The following is a 12,658-nucleotide window of genomic DNA, read 5'->3' as shown; positions in this document are numbered from 1 at the left end:
AGAACACTTTGCAAAGGGTTATACCTGAAACCCTCTATGAAGAGTTCTTCCTAGAACACTCTAAAATGGTTCTACCAGCCTTACCTGCATTTTTTTACATTTTTATTATATATATTTTTTTACATTACATATATAATACGGCTTTTCTTTCAGGGCCTACATTACTTAAACTAACAGAGGTCAGAAATTCCTGGTTTACAGGCCACATTAGGCCTGCAAGTCACATTATGCTGGCTTGCAAAGTGTAATTCTTATTGGAATCCAGCCAGAGTGATGATATCCAACAAAAGCGGAGGTACATAAAGATGCCTCCATGCACTTACCACAAATGCTTTCAACAGGTTTGCCGTATTGTACATTGCTCTCTGTTACTCTGTTGTATCGTCATTAGCATAGTATACACAATCCCAATTTAAGCTCCAAGACGCAGGCAATTTGAAAAAACTAAAAAGTAGATTTTGCTGATTTTATTGGCGCATTGGACCATGTCGCGGGCCGTAGTTTAAAAACTCCATGGATAGTGGTAAAACCATGACGTCATATATGGATTCCCAAATCTTTATGCAACTTCGACATTTTAACTTTTAATAACCTACATTCAGAATGACTGCCTGGGAGGGAGGATTGTTTATTGAGACTACCTAAATGATGTAAACTGGAATAACCATCTGACCCAGTAATGGGTGAAGTTACAAACAGATTGAATTAGTTTAGATAAATGGATGCTACTTATCTTTGTGTAGCATAAGATCAATCAATCAGACAATGTGCATGCAAAAACAGATATTGAAACAAACAATTCTGAAAATCACCCTGCAATGTACAACTGACTAGGTATCCCCCTTCCCTTCCCAATAGAGCATGCTGGGATATATGATAATAGTTGGGTGTGGTTTTGAGTGTTACTCTGCACAGAGTAAAAATGACATAATCACATAACTCTGGTTATTAACGCCACCACGGAGTGTTAATTTAACTATTTACTAGTTAATTAAACTCCTGAATCAACACTATAAATGTTACACTGAAAAATCCACACTAGTTAACCCAGGCCAATTTGCTGTGTACCGTACAATACACTGCTGGTTCACTCAGACTCCCTTCTATTCTTCTACTCTCTGCTCAATGAAAATCACAGAAAATAGTAATTTGAAAGTTTGTCTTTGCCATGATTTCTTTCTATGTCAATACTGTACAAAAGCTCTGACGAAGTCCTTGAGGCCGATACGTAAAGCTTATTAAAGAGCAGTGATACTGTCAAGAGCAGAGCGCGGATTTCTTGTTTTTTCTAATCTTATTCAACTGTTACTATGCACCTGCAACAAAGATAGCGCAAATGTGCGATTGCCTTTTTGAATTTTGAAGTACTGTACATGTAACATGATTAATACCTCTTAAATGTAACTACATGTAATATTAAATGTACCAGTCAAAAGTTTGGTCACAACTACTCATTCAAGGGTTTTTCTTTATTTTTACTATCTTCTACATTTTAGAGTAATAGTGAAGACATCAAAACTATAATATAACACATATGGATCATGTAGTAACCCAAAAAGTGTTAAGCAAATCAAAATATATTTGATATTTTAAATTCTTCAAAGTAGCCACCCTTTGCCTTGATGACGGCTTTGCACACTCTTGGCATTCTCTCAACCAGCTTCATGAGAAATGCTTTTCTGACACTCTTGAAGGAGTTCCCACATATGCTGAGCAATTGTTGGCTGCTTTTCCTTCACTCTGCGGTCCAACTCATCCCAAACCATCTCAATTGGGTTGAGGTTGGGTGATTGTGGAGGCCGAGTCATCTGATGCAGCACTCCATCACTCTCCTTGTAGGTCAAATAGCCCTTACACAACCTGGAGGTGTGTTGTGTCATTGTCTTGTTGAAAAACAAGTGATAGTCCCACTAAGCGCCAACCAGATGGAATGGAGTATCGCTGCAGAATGCTGTGGTAGCCATGCTGGTTAAGTGTGCCTTGAATTCTAAAGAAATCACAGACAGTGTCACCAGCAAAGCACGCCCACACCATCACACCTCCTCCTCCATGCTTCATGGTGGGAAACACACATGCAGAGATCATCCATTCACCTACTCTGCGTCTCAAAGACATGGCGGTTGTAACCAAAAATCTCAAATTTGGACTCATCCGACCAAAGGGCAGATTTCCACCGGTCTCATGTCCATTGCTCTTTTCTTGGTCCAAGCAAGTCTCTTCTTCTTTAGTAGTGGTTTCTTTGCAGCAATTTGACCATGAAGGCCTGACTCATGCAGTCTCCTCTGAACAGTTTATGTTGAGATGTGTCTGTTACTTGAACTCTGTGAAGCACTTATTTGGGCTGCAATTTCTGATATCTTCTGTGTACCATCCCTACCTTGTCACAACCCAACTGATTTGCTCAAACACATTAAGAAGGAAAGAAATTACACAAATTAACTTTTGACAAGGCACACCTGTTAATTGAAATGCATTCCAGGTGACTACCTCATGAAGCTGGTTGAGAGAATGCCAAGAGTGTGAAAAGCTGTTATCAAGGCAAAGGGTGGCTACTTTGAAGAATCTCAAATATAAAATGTATTTTGATTTGTTGAACACTTTTTTGGTTACTACATGATTCCATATGTGTTATTTCATAGTTTTGATGTCTTCACTATTATTCTACAATGTAGGAAATAGTCAAAATAAAGAAAAACCCTTGAATGAGTAGGTGTGTCCCAACTTTTGACTGGTACTATATATTATTTCTAAATATAGTATAATCAAATTATCAAACCACTAACTATAGGAGTTCACCTTCCTTATAACTGTAAAATACATATTTATATGTTTAGTGTTGGAGAAAATGTGCATATTTTGTTAAGATCTCGCTTGATCAAAACATCTGTGAACATCACACAGAGCTCTAGCTTGGCTTCCTGAACTTGTTAGGAACTTGCCTTTCATCGCATATTAATCTTGTCCAACAATGACAAAACAGAAAGTGTTTTTTGTTTAAAATCTATTAATTATTTTAGATGAATGGCTCTAAGTCGATCTCTGAATGTGCTATAGTGATGAAACCACTCTCTCCTGCTGCGCTACAATGTATTGCAGGCATGTGCTTTGTCAGTGGCTGTGACATAGGGTTCAGCCAGGAGTTGATGGACAGTCGGAAGAACAAATTAAATGGTAGGAGGGACATCCAAGCTTCAAGTGGTTTCAGATTTCACATCCTATGTAAAACGGGGAACTTTACATCTAAGCGGTTTTTAAGGAATGCCGATACATGTACAAATATTCCCATGTAGGTACAGTTTAAAACAAACTCCTGATGTTTAAGTTTAAACAATGAAGTAAACACTAACGCTCAGGCACTATTTAAAATAAAGAACAAAATACAATTAAAAAGCTTATTCAGATTCAGAAGGGTTCTAGAATCCTTCTTTCCTTTTGTTACAAAAGCCCTAACCTAAAGGAGCAGGCGTGAAATAAACGCCTGAAACTAGATCCCTACATACTGGTCATGAGGAGAACAAACAAACTGTTGGGGGAGGTTCTCTTCTGCACTGTTCAACCAATCAGTAAATGTGAAGGAGGAGTTAAGATGGAGTGTTGCCTTGTTAAGGTCCAAATGCGGAAGTCGTGTCACTGGCTCTCTTTCCATTTCCCCTGAAAACCGGAACATCCGGTTATTGGGGACTCGGCAAACCCCCTAACTAGCGTTGTTTTCGTGCTGCTGTGCTGTTTGCTGCTACTTCGCTACCTGCCAAACTTTTTGCTTTTTTACTTTTAATAGCCGTTTAATCAAACTCTGTATTTAACAAGTTTACCAACGTCTTCATTTTTTTCCTCACTCAACTTTTTTCATTCAACTTTATCACCCCGGACACGTTATCTGGAAATTGATCTGCAGGACCACCACCAGATAAAAAAGTTTGCTACAGTGCCTTCAGAAAGTATTCATACCCCTTGACCTATTCTACATTTTGTTGTGTTACATCCTCGATTCAAAATGAATACACATTTTTTTACAATTCTCACCAATCAACCATACACCATAATGACAAAGTGAAAACATGTTTTTAGAAATGTTTGCAAATGTATTGAAAATAATTACAGAAATCTAATTTACATAAGTATTCACACCCCTGAGTCAATACATGTTAGAATCCCCTTTGCTGTGAGTCTTTCTGGGTAAGTCAAAGAGCTTGCACACCTGGATTGTACAATATATGCACATTATTATTTTTGAATTCTTCAAGCTCTGTCAAGTTGGTTGTTGATCATTGATAGACAGCCATTTTCAAGTCTTGCCATAGATTTTCAAGCCGATTTAAGTCAAAACTGTAACTAGGCCACTCAGGAGCATTCAATGCAACTCCAGTGTATATTTGGCCTTGTGTTTTGGGTTATTGTCCTGCTGAAAGGTGAATTTGTCTACCAGTGTCTGTTGGAAAGCAGACTGAATCAAGTTTTCCTCTAGGATTTTGCCGGTGCTTAGCACTGTTCCATTTATTTTTATCCTAAAAAAAACTCCCTAGTCCTTGCCGATGATAAGCATACCCATAACATGATGCAGCCACCACCATGCCTGAAAATATGAAGAGTGGTACTCAGTGATGTGTTGTGTTTGATTTGCCCCAAACATAACACTTTCTATTCATGACATAAAGTTAATTTCTTTGCCACATTTTGTGCAGTTTTACTTTAGTGCCTTATTGCAAACAGGATGCATGTTATGGAATACTTTTATTCTGTACAGGCTTCCTTTGTTTCACTCTGTCATTTAAGTTAGTATCGTGGAGTAACTACAATGTTGTTGATCCATCCTCAGTTTTCTCCCATCACAGCCATTAAACTCTTAACGGTTTTAAAGTTACCATTGGCCTCATGGTGAATTCCCTGAGCAGTTTCCATCTACCAACAGGTTCCCTTCTTTGCAAGCCATTGGAAAACCTCCCTGGTCTTTGTGGTTGAATCTGTGTTTGAAATTCACTGCTCGACTGAGCGACCTTACAGATAATTGTATGTGTGGGGTACAAAGATGAGGTAGTTATTCAAAAATCATGTTAAACACTACTATTGCACACGGAGTGAGTCCATGCAACTTATGTGACTTGTTGAGCAAATTTTTACACCTGATCTTATTTAGGCTTGCCATAACAAAGGGGTTGAATACTTATTGACTCAAAACATTTCAGTTTTTTCATTTTAAATTGATTTGTAAAAATGCCTAAAAACAAAATTCCACTTTGGCATTCTGGGGTATTGTGTGTATGACATAACATTTCTATTTAATCCATTTTAAATGCAGGCTGTAACACAACAACATTTTGAAAAAGTCAAACGGTGTGAATACTTTCTGAAAGTAACAATATGCCTTCTCATTGCAGTTGCAATATTCATAATATTCAGGAGAACCATCACCTTATGGTGAGGATAGCCGAGTTGCAAGCCCGGCTTCAGACGGAATCGTTTGGAAAGGATGAAACAGCGTCTGTGCCACCAGTAAGTACAGGTAGTAGTGTTAATCCCCCCGCACAGTTCCTGCAGCCGGACAATTTTCTCACAGCTTCTGGAAAGAAATGCTGTCAGCATGCTCAACCGGTGTTGCTCATTCAGCCGATATAAACTTTCAACCGGGTTTCCCCACTAAGCAATGAGTTGGAGTCAGAGCCCGAGACTTCTGAGGTCTCTCCTCCACCCGTTACGGGGTTGGAGCCACCAAAGCCTCCAACCATTAGCTCTGACAAATGGAAAACCCTAGTTATTGGCGACTCCATTACCCGTAATATTAGACTTAAAAATAATCATCCAGCGATCGTACATTGTTCATCAGGTACCAAAGATGTTAGGATGAAACCGTCAGCGGTCACCAAGCTCAACCTAGCTTCAGCATGTAACTTAGCTAGAAAGATGTGTTGGCATCAAGTAATTGTCTCTGCGGGGAGTGATGAGCAGACTCTCACAACTCAATCGTTGGTTGAAAACTGTTTATTTGCCCCTCCCAAAATATAGAATTTGAAGATAATTGGGCCTCTTTCTGCTGAAGTCCATCCTAGCTGGAGGGGTGCTCTCATTTGATCTATTAACATAGACCGGGCTCTAACTCCTTCAGCTCCAGAATGAGATAGGGTGCAGGCCAGGCAGCAGGCTGTTAGCCAGCCTGCCAGCTTAGTGGAGTCTGCCCCGAGCATAGTCAGCTCAGTGTTCTCCATTGAGACCGTATCTGTGCCTCGATCCAAATCGGGCAATGCTAAACATGACAGTGTTTTCCATAGCAATCTCACTGGAATAAAGACCTCCTCGATTCCTGTCATTAATGAAAGAAATTGGGATTCTGCTGCATATCTCAAAATGGGACTACTTCATGTGAGATCCCTCACTTCCAAGGCAGTCATAGTCAAAGAACTAATCGCTGATTGTAAACTTGATGCGACTGGCTTGACTGAAACATGGCTTAAGTCTGATGAATTTACTGCACTAAATTTGGCCTCTCCTCCTGGTTACACTAGTGACCATATCCCTCGCAATCCCGCAAAGGCAGAGCTGTTGCTAACATTTATGACAGAAAATGTCCATTTACAAAAACAAAAAAAGACTACGTATTCGTCTTTTGAAGTTCTTGTCAGGGAATCTACACAGCCTACTCAATCACTTTTTATAAATGCTGTTTACAGGCCTTCTTGGCCGTATACAGGGTTCATCACTGAGTTCCCTGAATTCCTATCGGACCTCTCAGTCATGGCAGATAATATTCACATTTTTGGTGACTTCAATATTCACATGGAGAAGTCCACAGACCCACTACAAAACATCAACTCATTGGGTTTTGTCCAACATGTCTCGGGACCTACGCATTTCCACAATCATACCCTGGATCTAGTTTTGTCCCGTGGAATAGATATTGTGGATCTAAATGTTTTTCCTCATAATCCTGGACTATCAGACCACCATCTTATTACGTTTGCAATCGCAACAAATCATTTGCTTAGACCCTAACCAAGGATTCTCAAAAGCAACGCTATATATTTTTCGACAACCCAAAGATTCCTAGATGCCCTTCCAGACTCCCTCCACCTACCCAAGGACATCGGAGTACAAAAATAATTTAATCACCTAACTGAGGATCTAAACTTAACCTTGCGTAATACCCTAGATGCAGTCGCACCACTAAAAACAAACAACAAAAAAATTGTCACAAGAAGCTAGCTCCCTGGTATACAGAAAATACCCGAGCCCTGAAGAAAGCTTCCAGAATATTGGAACGGAAATGGCGAACCACCAAAGAGCGGAAGTCTTCCGACTAGCTTGCAAAGACAGTACCGCTCAATATTGAAAAGCCCTCACTCCTGCTCGATCAGCCTACTTTTCCAACCTGATTGAGGAGACTAAAAACAACCCAACAATTATTTTTGATACTGTCGCAAAGCTAACTATAAAGCAGAATTCCCCAAGTGAAAATAGCCTTCACTTCTGCAGTGATGACTTCATGAACTTGAAAAGCATACCACCATGCATCCCACTGCTGGCTTGCCTCTGAAGCTAAGGAGTGTTGGTCCTGGATGGGAGACCAGATGCTGCTGGAAGTGGTTTTGGAGGGTCAGTAGGAGGCAATGCCCCAGGGCTGTGATTGGGGACATTACCCTGCGTAGGGTGCCGTCTTTCGGATGGGACGTTAAACGGGTGTCCTGACTCTCTGTGGTCACTGAAGATCCAATGGCACTTATCGTAAGAGTTAACCGGTGTCCTGGTTAAATTCCCAATCTGGCCCTCATACCATCATGGCCACCTAATCATCCCCAACTTCCAATTGGCTCATTCATTGCACTTTCCTCTCCCGTATAATTATTCCCCAGCTCGTTGCTGTAAATGAGAACGTGTTCTCAATCAATTTACCTGGTAAAATAAGGGTTAAATAATAATCCTGTAATTCTCGATAAATTCACAAAAATAGTAATGGCCTCTAAACCTTCGAACGGTCTACTGGACCATATTCCAACTAAGGTACTGAAAGAGCTACTTCCTGTGCTTGGCCCTCCTATGTTGAACATCATAAACGTCTCCCTATCCTATGTATGTGTCCCAAACTCACTAAAAGTGGCAGTAAAAAAGCCAAACCTCGACCCGGAAATCTTTTACTATCGGCCTATATGGAATCTCCCATTCCTCTCAAAAACGTTAGAAAAGCTGTTGCTCACTGCCATCCCAAAGACAAATAATGTAAGCGAAAAGCTCCAGTCTGGTTTTAGACCCCATCATAGTACTGAGACCGCACTCGTGAAGGTGGTAAATGACCTTACAATGGCGTCAGACCAAGGCTCTGCATCTGTTTCCATGCTCCTAAACCTTAGTGGCGCTTTCGACACCATCAATCACCACATTCTTTTGGACATATCAGAAACCCTAATTGGTCTACTCGGACAAGTTCTTGCCTGGTTTAGATCTTATCTGTCGGAAACATATCAGTTTGTCTCTGTGGATGGTTTGTCCTCTGACAAATCAATGGTAAGTTTAAGTGTTCCTCAAGCTTCCATTCTATGACCACCATTGTTTTCACTATATATGCTACCTCTTGGTGATGCCATTAGGAAACACAATGTCAACTTTCACTGGTATGCAGACGACACACAGATGTACATTTCAATAAAACATGGTGAAGCCCCAAAATTATCTAGCCTGGAAGCCTGTATTTCAGACATAAGGAAGTGTATGTCGGCAAATGTTTTACTTTTGAACTCGGACCAAACAGAAATGCTTGTTCTAGGTCCCAAGAAACAAAGAGATCTGCTGTCGGATCTGACAATGATTCTCGATGGTTGTACAGTTGTCTCAAATAAAACTGAAAGACCTTGGCGTTACTCTTTTTTCCATCTTAGTAACATCACAAAAATCCAAAATATCTGTCCGAAAACGATGCAGAAAAGCTAATCCATGCTTTTGTCACTTCAAGATGAGACTACTGCAATGCTCTAGTCTCCGGCTACCCAGATAATGCACTAAATAAACTTTGGCTAGTGCTAAATAGAACTGCTAGAATCTTGACAAGAACCAAAACATTTGATCATATTACTCCAGTGCTGGCTTCCTGTTAAGGCTTAATTTCAAGTTTTTACTGTTAACCTACAAAGCATTACATGGACTTCCTCCTACCCATCTCTCCGATTTGGTCCTGCCGTACATACCTACATGTACGCTACAGTCACAAGACACATTCCTCATTGTTGTTCATAGAATTTCCAAGTAAACAGCTGAAGGCAGGGCTTTCCCCTAGAGAGTTCCATTTTTATGGAATGGTCTTCCGATCATGTGAGAGACGCAGACTCGGTCTCAACCTTTAAGTCTTCACCGAAGTGTTAGCTCTTCAGTAGGTCCTATGATTGAGTGTAGTCTGGCCCCCGGGTGCGAAGGTGAACTGCAAGGCACTGGAGTGACGAACCACCCTTGCTGTCTCTGCCTGGCTGGCTCCCCTCTCTCTGCCTCTGACCCTGTTATGAGGGCTGAGTCATTGGCTTGCTCGCGCGCTCCCATGCCATTCCTAGGAAGGGTGCATCACGTCATACCAGGCTTTTTCCCCCCACTATACTATTTGAGTGGGTTGAGTCACTGACGTGGTTTTCCTGTCGGGTTTTGCGTCCCCTCGGGCTCGTGTTGTGGGGGAGATCTTCATGGTCTCCTTAATTAGATAGAGAAAACCCCAACTATCCTCTACATCAGCACAAAACACTGCTGGCTCGAATGCCCCCATAGTCAAAATCAATAGGCTAGACAGAACTAATAAATCGACTGACAAAAGTCACAGTTAGCCATTAGCTCACTGCTAACCAACCTATACATGCATGCGTTCCAAGATCCAGAGATATCCATTCATACCAGGCAAAACCAAACCAGCATGCCATGCACAAAAGCTACAAACCATAGCCACGGTTAGCCACTGGCTTAGCACTAACACACCCTGATTTACCAAAGCTACGTACCATAGCAACCATTAGCCACTAGCCTAGTGCTAACACAAATACACGTGCCACAGATTCCATACTGGGTAAAGTAATCCTGCAAACAGCACTAACAAAAGCTGCCAAAACAGTCAACACACAATGTTCCGGCCCACGAGCAAAACACCTTATCAGCCTTACAGTAGCTAACGACTACCAGCTGCAAACAACTGACTACCTTCATGGGTGCGGCCACACCAAACATTTCTGTTGACCAGAAAAACATGAGCTGTCTTGCTAGCTAGCAAACTGAAACTCAGATTAGCGCTATTGCAAACCTCACCTATCATGCTAGCTCAACACAAACACCTGCTACAAACTTTCTCAACAAATGCACAACCACATTACCGAACCATACCGCTTTAAAACCACCCGGGTTAGAACCACAAATGCCAACATTTATGCTGTACAAGCTCCCATAGGTTATGATACCCATAACTATCCTACGGATATTGTTGCACTTGCTTTGTCTAATGGTTCTAGGCCTAGTTACATGGTCTGTAACTTGAATGAATGTGTGCATTTATAGTGCATTCGGAAAGTATTCAGACCCCTTGACTTTTTACACATTTTGTTACGTTACAGCCTTATTCTAATATTGATTAAATGAATACAAATTCTCATGAATCTACACACAATAACCCACAATGACAAAGCAAAAACAGGTTTTAGACATTTCTGCAACTTTATTAAAAAGAAAAGAATGAAATAACTTATTTACATAAGTATTCCGACCCTTTGCTATGAGACTCGAAATTGAGCTCAGGTGCATCCTGTTTCAATTGATCATCCTTGAGATGTTTCTACAACTTGTTTGGAGTCCACCTGTGGTAAATTCAATTGATTGGACATGATTTGGAAAGGCACACACCTGTCTATATAAGGTGCACAGTTGACAGTGCACGTCAGAGCAAAAACCAAGCCATGAGGTCGAAGGAATTGTCCGTAGAGCTCCGAGACAGGATTGTGTCGAGGCACAGATCTGGGGAAGGGTACCAAAAAATGTCTGCAGCATTGAAGGTCCCCAAGAACACGGTGGACTCCATCATTCTTAAATTAAAGAAGTTCAGAACCACCAAGACACTTGCTAGAGCTGCCCCCCCGGCCAAACTGAGCAATCGAGGGAGAACGGCCTTGGTCAGGGAGGTGACCAAGAACCCAATGGTCACTCTGACAGAGCTCCAGAGTTCCTCTGTGGAGATGGAAGAACCTTCCAGAAGGACAACCATCTTTGCAGCACTCCATCAATTAGGCTTTTATGGTAGAGTGGCCAGACGGAAGCTATTCCTCAGTAAAAGGTCCATGACAGCCCACTTGGAGTTTGCCAAAAGGCACTTAAAGGACTCTTAGACCATGAGAAACAAGATTCTCTAGTCTGATGAAACCAAGATCTTTGGCCTGAATGCCAAGCGTCACATCTGGAGGAAACCTGGCACCATCCCTACAGTGAAGCATGTTGGTGGCAGCATAATGCTGTGGGGATGTTTTTCAGCGGCAGGGACTGGGAGACTAGTCAGGATTGAGGGAGAGATGAACGGAGCAAAGTACAGAGAGATCCTTAATGAAAACCTGCTCCAGAGTGCTCAAGACCTCAGACTGGGGCGAAGGTTCACCTTCCGACAGGACAACGACCCTAAGCACACAGCCAAGACAATGCAGGAGTGGCTTTTTGACAGGTCTCTGAATGTCCTTGAGTGGCCCAGCTAGAGCCCGGACTTGAACCTGATCGAACATCTCTGGATAGACCTGAAAATAGATGTGCAGCGATGCTCCCCATCCAACCTGACAGAGCTTGAGAGGATCTGCAGAGAAGAATGGGAGAAACTCCCCAAATACAGGTGTTCCAAGCTTGTAGCATCATACCTAAGAAGAGTTGAGGCTGTAATCACTGCCAAAGGTGCTTCAACAAAGTTTTGAGTAATGGGTCGGAATACTTATGCAAATGTGATAACATTTGTACAAACATAAAAAAACTATTTTTGCTTTGTCATTATGGGGTATTTTGTGTAGATTGATGAGGGATACAAAAAAATATCAATTTTAAAACAAAGCTGTAATGCAACAAAATGTAGAAAAAGTCAAGGGGTCTGAATAGATTCTGAATGCACTGTATGTGAGAAAATAGCGTTTGAGGACCGTGCAAAATGCTCATATGCCCAGGGAGACAGCAGCCTTACCTCTGTCCAAGGCCAGCTCTGTCTCACTTGACCTCTTGGTTAGCCAGTCCAAGCGGATTATTATTTGTTCAGCTGCAAACTGGGACACTGACTGACGATCACCTTAATTGGCAATACCTAATGTGCTTATCAGCCAGGCTCAACAACTGGAAAAGGTTTTCTGCTGCCCCCTGGGGGAATAGAGTGTGGAAGTGTAACCTGGATAGTGTGTTTGTCCATATCCTAACACCTTCCCCCCATATCATAACACTTGCAAAGAATCATCAAAGAACCCTTTCTTCGAAAAACTATTCTTAGGATGAAAACGGTTCTTGGTAAAATCCTACCCCTCCACAAAGAACCCTTTTGGAACCCTTTTTTCTAAGAGTGTACTACTGTGTGTGTGGACTCTGGAGTCAGGCCTCAGCACCCCTTTCGCGACACCATGCAAACTCCCCTGCTGCACAACAACAGCTGCTATCAAGCTACATACATACCCAGCCTCAGGTTTCCTAAGCTTGTTTT

The sequence above is a fragment of the Salvelinus alpinus genome, chromosome 4 (genome assembly GCF_045679555.1).
Source record: "Salvelinus alpinus chromosome 4, SLU_Salpinus.1, whole genome shotgun sequence".
In the NCBI taxonomy this organism is placed as follows: Eukaryota; Metazoa; Chordata; class Actinopteri; order Salmoniformes; family Salmonidae; genus Salvelinus; species Salvelinus alpinus.
This window is presented reverse-complemented; position numbering follows the sequence as displayed.